This window comes from Felis catus, chromosome B4 (genome assembly GCF_018350175.1).
Source record: "Felis catus isolate Fca126 chromosome B4, F.catus_Fca126_mat1.0, whole genome shotgun sequence".
NCBI classification, from domain to species: domain Eukaryota; kingdom Metazoa; phylum Chordata; class Mammalia; order Carnivora; family Felidae; genus Felis; species Felis catus.
This window is the reverse complement of record NC_058374.1, coordinates 136,698,368-136,704,971: the sequence shown is the minus strand read 5'-3', so window position 1 is coordinate 136,704,971 and position 6,604 is coordinate 136,698,368.

The following is a 6,604-nucleotide window of genomic DNA, read 5'->3' as shown; positions in this document are numbered from 1 at the left end:
GGAGGAAAGCGTGGGGACAGCTGGCAGAGTCAGCTCCTTGAAGAAGCTGGAGTGGAGAAGGAGGGAGGGAGGGCAGTCAAGAGGGGCTTTTTGAAAGAGCTGGTGTTGGGGGCGCCTGGGAGGCTCAGTCGGTTAAGCATCTGACTTTGGCTCAGGTCATGATGTCCCTGTTCATGGGTTCCGGCCCCACGTCAGGCTCTGTGCTGACAGTTCGGAGCCTGGAGCCTACTTTGGATTCTGTGTCCCCCTCTCTCTCTGTCCCTCCCCCGCTCGCACTCTGTCTCTCTCTCTCTCTCTCTCAAGAATACACATTAAAAACTTGTTTTAAATAATAAAAAATAAAATAAAAAGCTGGTGTTAACTTGCCTTTGTATGCAGGAGAGAACGGTCAAGGAGAGAGGGCTGCGTTGTACAGAAGATGAGGAGGACATTGCTGGACAGGTTCTTGGAGAAAAGGACCCAGTGGGAGGAAGAAGCTTCCCAGAGGCAATTGACTTTGGATGGGCCGGCCGTCTAAAGGGCCCTTTGGATTGGGCCCGAGTGTGGCCCAGGGGACTGTCAACATGAGACAGGATTGCACATAGTCTCGGTGACGATGAGGTCACTGGGTGAGAGTGGATGGCGAGGAAGGCGCACACGGGCGGGAACGGAGAGGTTTCTGGAGAGGTTCTTGCAAAGCTCGCCAGGCCGTGTAGGGCCTGAGCCCGCGAGCTCCAGGGCCGTTCATTGAAAGGGGGCCTCGGGATTGTGTTCTCTTCCCCAACAGCTTCCACCCACTCTTGTGAAAGCGTAGAACTCCTGGAGAGGGTTAGGAATATTACAGGTGGCGTGACAGAGGGAGAGAGGGAGGAGGACTGAAGGTGTTTGTAAGGGAAGGGGCGCGTGTGTGTTAAGCTCACTAAACACGAGGCCGTCAGACTGAGGTGGCTCCTCAAGTCTTAGCAGTCCTGCCTGTAGCGCCTGACGGTTGAGAAGTCAAAACCCCGGGGCACCTGGGCGGCTCAGTGGGTTTAGCATCCAACTTTGGCTCATGATCTCATGGTTCGTGAGTTCAAGCCCCGAGCTGGGTGAGTTCGAGCACCGTGCTGACAGTGCGGAGCCTGCATGGGATTCTCTCTCTCCCCCCACCCCCCGCCCCTCGCTCACTTGTGCCCATTCTCTCGCAAAAAAGAAAGAAAGAAAGAAAGAAAGAAAGAAAGAAAGAAAGAAAGAAAGAAAGAAAGAAAACAAAATGAAATAAAATAAAATAAAAAATAAAAATATGTATATAAAAAAAAGAAGAAACCAAAACCTAAGGACGATCCATCACAAACAGCCCCCCAGGCTTTCCCAAATTAGCCAAATGCCCAAGTTACAGCCAGGCGATAAAGTCCTTGCTGTGCTTCTGTCCCCTCTAGAAAGTCCTGTCCCTGGCTCCCAACCACTTCACGTGTGACACGCCCCGGTTCACGTCCGTTTGCTCAGATAAACTCTTACAGTTTTTAATCTGCCTCCGTGTATCTTTTAACGGGTGGGCCACAGAATGTAAGCTGGGGGAAGAGGGATGCGAGAGCCAGAAAGGGGATGTGGGGGGTGGCAGAGCTGCAGTGGGGTCAGTGATCTGGGGGTCTCGATGCGGCTGCGGCTCCCCTGAGGGGGGGACGCGGCTTGCAGAGGAATGGGTGGGGGTCCTTGGAAGGGAGGATGCTAACGGGGTCCCCCGGGGGACGAGCAGTCAGCAGAGGTGGTCACGTGAGGATATGACGACGGGGTGGAGGGCAAGACCATCTACGGAACTCTAGGGCCCGGGAGCCTGGAACGTGGATGCCGTGGTCCCCAGGAAGGGGGCCCGAGTGGGTCCATCCAGGGGCACGAGACCATCCAGGGGCGGCAGCAGCAGGCCCGGGTATGAACCGTGAAGTGGGCACGTGAGTCGAACACGGGGGATTGGAGGGATGAAGGAGGAGAGACAGTCTGGAAGCAGGGGTGAGGAGCAAGGAGGATGCCCACTGAGAGAGAACCCGGTGTCCTGGGCGTGGCATCGGGGGTAGACCTGCGGGATGGTGGCTGAGGATCGCTAAGGACCACAGCCACCACCACCAAACTCTTAAAGGGTCTGTGACCCCAAGATGTTGAAGACACACGGCCCAGGTCTGTCCCTCGAGGCTGATACGAAACAGAAGCTCTGTGATGTGCAGGAACAGAGGGTTCAGCTCACCTCAGGCCTGGGGCCTCCCCCCGCCCCCCCCCACCCCAACCCCGGCAGAACCAGAGGCAGCCTGGGACTCGGGGCCAGCCCCTTGCTGTCTTGGGATTTTTGCCCCTCCCCGTTGGGACATTTGCAGGCTGGGCCTGGTGTGGCCCTCTGGCGAGCTGGGGCCACCTCACCGCGTCCCTCTGGGGAACAGTCACTCCTTGGGGCAGTACTGATGTTAATACTAATATTAATAGCCATCGAGAGCGTGCTCTGTGACAGGCACTGTGCTAGGATTTGTACCCAGATTTTGTTTCATGCTCACAATAAGCCGGTGAGGGAAGCCATGTTCTGACCACCCCCCCCCCCTTTCACAGATGAGGAAACAGGCTTAGAGGCTGAGTGACTTGCCCTTGGCCAGCAGGAGGTGGGGCCAGGCCTGGAAAACCCAGGCAGTCTGATCCCCTCTTCGCTGGAGAAGGGCCACCTAAGTTAGGGAGGAGGAAGGGGGATAGGGAGGGCTTCCCAGAGGAAGTGACATTTTCATGGATTTGAATCCACACATGTTACTTGCCTGGCTCGTCCCCTGGAGGCAGGGGACCCGGGTGGGCTGGTCTACATCTCTGTCTCGAGTTCCCAGCACCGGCCCTGGCGCAGGCCGAGGGGACTCAGTGACTCTGAGAAATGAATGTGGGAAGAGCATCTGCTCTGGTCCTGGCCTCGTCCTCACTGACCCCACGCCAGCCTGTCTTGCTTACCAGGACAGTCCACCACCCTCGACGCCCAGTGGCCTTGGCACCGGGTCCCGGCACGCCCTCAGTCCTGGCAGTGTCCCAGGCCAGGGCCAGCTCACCTCTGGGCCAGGGAACTGAGGGGGTGGTGGGGCCGGCCACGTGCGGACCAGTGGTGAGAACAGGACATTCCTGACTTGGGGAGACACTACCCCCGGCTCCCACCCCACCTCCCCAGAGCCTCAAGGTCAAGCCCCCCTCCTGCCTCAGTGCATCCGCGGGGCTCACCGTGGTGCTGATCATCAGCCCCGGCAGGTGACCAGGGCCGGGCCCAGTTAGAAGTGGGGGTAGGCATTTCAGAAGCTGTGTGCGTGTGTTGGGGTGGGGAGCACGGGGACCACGCGGTTTGGGGAAGGCACCCCGAAGTGCTCCTGATGCCCACAGCCGCCTTGAAATCCAAGGCCGTTCCTGGGTTCGCGCCCTGCGTTGGGCTCTGAGCTGACAGTGCTGCACCCGCTTGGGATTCTCTCTCTTTCCCTCTCTCTCTCTCTCTCAAAAAGAATAAATAAATAAACTTTAAAAAATGCATTAAAAAAAAACAACCCTCTTCTATCTGTTTACAGTGACCTGGAGGCATTTGTAATGAAGGAAGCAGACTCCTTTGGAGAAATTGTAAAGGCGGCCGCAGAGGAGGAGGAAAAACCGCTTGAAGAGCTCGTGCCCACCTAAAATCAGAAGACGGACCGGCACCCACTGCAGAGTCCCAATGCCCCTTGCTCTGGTGCCTCCCGGATGGCGCCTCACGGGGAGGAAGGCCTTCAGCAGCCAGACAGGCTTCCAGAAGGGCCCGGCAGAGCGGGAGGGAGTGCCTGGCCCACTTTTCTGGGAGAAAAGGCAGCGGCACTGAAATGGAAGCAGCGAGGCTGACCCAGTGGGCAGGGCACAGACGGAAAACACTAGGGCATTGGAGACACAGGGCACAAAGAGCATCAGGTAACCCGAGGCCACGCTGGGGTGGAATTTCTGGCTGGACTCGGCCTCTGCAAATGGCCCTGAGATGAGACGGACCTGCCCTGTTACCCAGAGAGCCGGTGGGACCAGCCTGCTCGTGTGGCCACCTACTGTATGCACAGGGTGAGCACACAGATGGCCAGGGCGCTGTGGGCAGGGCGTGTGGCTCCTACAGGTCACTCGGGAAGTCTGCGTGGCCTTGGCAGGCTGGGCTTGGCGTCTATGTCCGGGTGACCTCAGGCCTCCGCACGAGACCCCACACGACGCCTCAGGGTCATCGCCGAGAATTTGCCAGGTGAGTTTATTTCTTAAAAGCCGGGACCGTAAGAAGCAGATGGGGTCGACGTGGAGTCCTGGCTGCAACAGCTTGGGAGAGCCCCGAACACAGACCAGCAAGGTCGTGGTGAAGGAGGCTGTTCCCCAAATAATTCCCTCGGGAAATGGGAGAGAAAGGGGGCAAGGGCCGCAGCACGACGGAGGAGCCCGATGAAGCTGAGAAGGGACAGCTGGGGACGCGGGGACCGGCCAGGCAGGGCATTGTGGGTGCAGAAGGCCACCAGCACCCTTCTCCGGTGTCTGGCCTGGGGGAGTGGCCTCAAGGTGAAACAGCCCTGGCCCTTGCCCTCACCCCCAGGTGGTCTGTCTGTCCCCGCGGGGTCCCCTGTTCGCTCCCCTGCTGGCTCGCGGGGCCACCAGGCCAGGCCCCCCCTGACTGGCCCTCTGGCTCGGGGCAGGCTGGCACTCCCCGCTGTCTGGGTGCCCTGCCTCTTACATCCAGGTCCCCTGGGCTGCTTGGTCTGGCTGCCCTGGGATTCCGCCACCCCCCCCCCCCCCCCAGGGCTCGGCTTGGCTCAGCGAGTGAGGAGGGAGGGAAGGTGGGGGTGAGTGCAGAGGAAGTTCTGACACCCACGGGGCGAGCGTGACCGAGGGTTGTTGACCGCTTCTGTTCCCATCTCAGTGCTGTCATTTCCTGGTGGGGACCCTGGGTCTCACGCCAAGGTCCTCAGTGTCACTGTCAGGATGCGGACAAAATACCTACCACCTGGTAAGGGTCTCAGGCATGAAGTGCCCCATGGCGCTGAGCCCTTAAAAGGCACCAGGGTTGGTGGCTGTGGTTATCATCGTCGCTGGCGGGGGGACAGACGGCCGCCATTGTCACGCCCCTAGGACGTTGGGGAGGGCGGGACAGGGGCGGGGGCTGCTTCTCTGGCACCTTTCTGCTGCGGTGCATCCCTGCTTTGCTGAGTCCCCACAACCATCCCGATGAGAGATGCCCCGGCCACCCCCACTTTACAGATGGGGAAATGGAGGCCCAGAGAGGTGGAGTGACTTACTCAAGGTCTCCGATCTGGTCACTGGCAGAGCTGGGATTAGAAACACATCTGTCAGTTCGCAAAGCCCTTTGCTTACTGCCCTACAGCAGAGCCATTAAAGGTACTCAGGGCAAGAGTTTCTGGGGTCAGGGGAAGGACAAGCCCATCCAGAACCCCTGCACAACGCTTTGGGGTAGGATGGGCCCTCTGGACACATGGACGTGCAGCAGTGCGGGGCATAGACCAGAGCCAGGCTGCCTGGGCTCCAGCCCCAGCATTGCTAGTATTCAGCTGTGCGACCTCGGGCAAGTGACTTCACCTCTCTCTGGGCCTCAGTGTGAAATGCAGGTAATCTGAGTGCATCAGTTCCTGGAGTCATTATGAGGAATGAGATGAGCTAATCGTTGGAAAAGTGATGAGAACCATTTCTTAGTAAAAAGCGAAAAGAGAGAGAGAGAGATGAATGAGACCAAAAAGTAGGAGCTGGAGAGAGAGTTGGGCTTTAGAGCCAAGCAGGTGGCACAGAGCCCCCAGGTCCTGAAACACATCAGAAGTGACAGCCATGGGCAAGTTACTTCACCTCTCTGTGCCTCAGTTTCCTCATCTTCAATGACAGGCGCAAGAAAATCCGCCTAAGAATCCGGAAAGTGAGTTCTGTGGTTCTCAGGAGGGGCCACCCTGTTCTCCAGATATTTGACAATGTCTGGAGACTTTTTTTTTTTTTTTTTTTGAGAGAGAGGGGCGCCTGGATGGCTCAGTTGGTTGAGCGTCCGACTCTTGGTTTTGGCTCAGGTCATGATCCCAGGGTCGTGAGATCAAGCCCCACGTCCAGCTGAGAACGGTGAGATCGTGACCTGAGCCAAAGTCGGACGCTCAACCGACTGAGCCACCCGGGCGCCCGCCGCCTGTATTTATTTTTGAGAGAGCGTGACCAGCACACCCTAGTTAGAGAGATGGCCCCCTGCCCGGGAGCAGCTCTGAGCCTTGGCCGGAACATGTCCCTAAGGACCACTCTGCTTTAAAGGAAGGCTGGGGCACGCCCATGCTTGCCCTCTGAGCAAACCTCACAATGTCTCCAAGGACCCTAAAAAGAGACCCCAGGGGAAGAAATGAACAAACGCAATTCACAGTCTCCTTGGTGACTCGCTTCCTTTTTAGAAGCAAATTTAATTGTTCAATCTGTTGCATCAGGAGAGAAACTTTAGAAAACCCAGATGGAAAATCACCAGTAACCTCGCACCCTTGCCTCTCAGAGGTATTTTAGGTACTTGGCAGACCGGCTTTAAGGCATGGCCGGGCCTCAAAACTTTGTGGCTCGGGGCAAGTGCCTGGCCTCAGTTTTCCCTCCTGTAAAACGGGGACAATGGGACCTACCG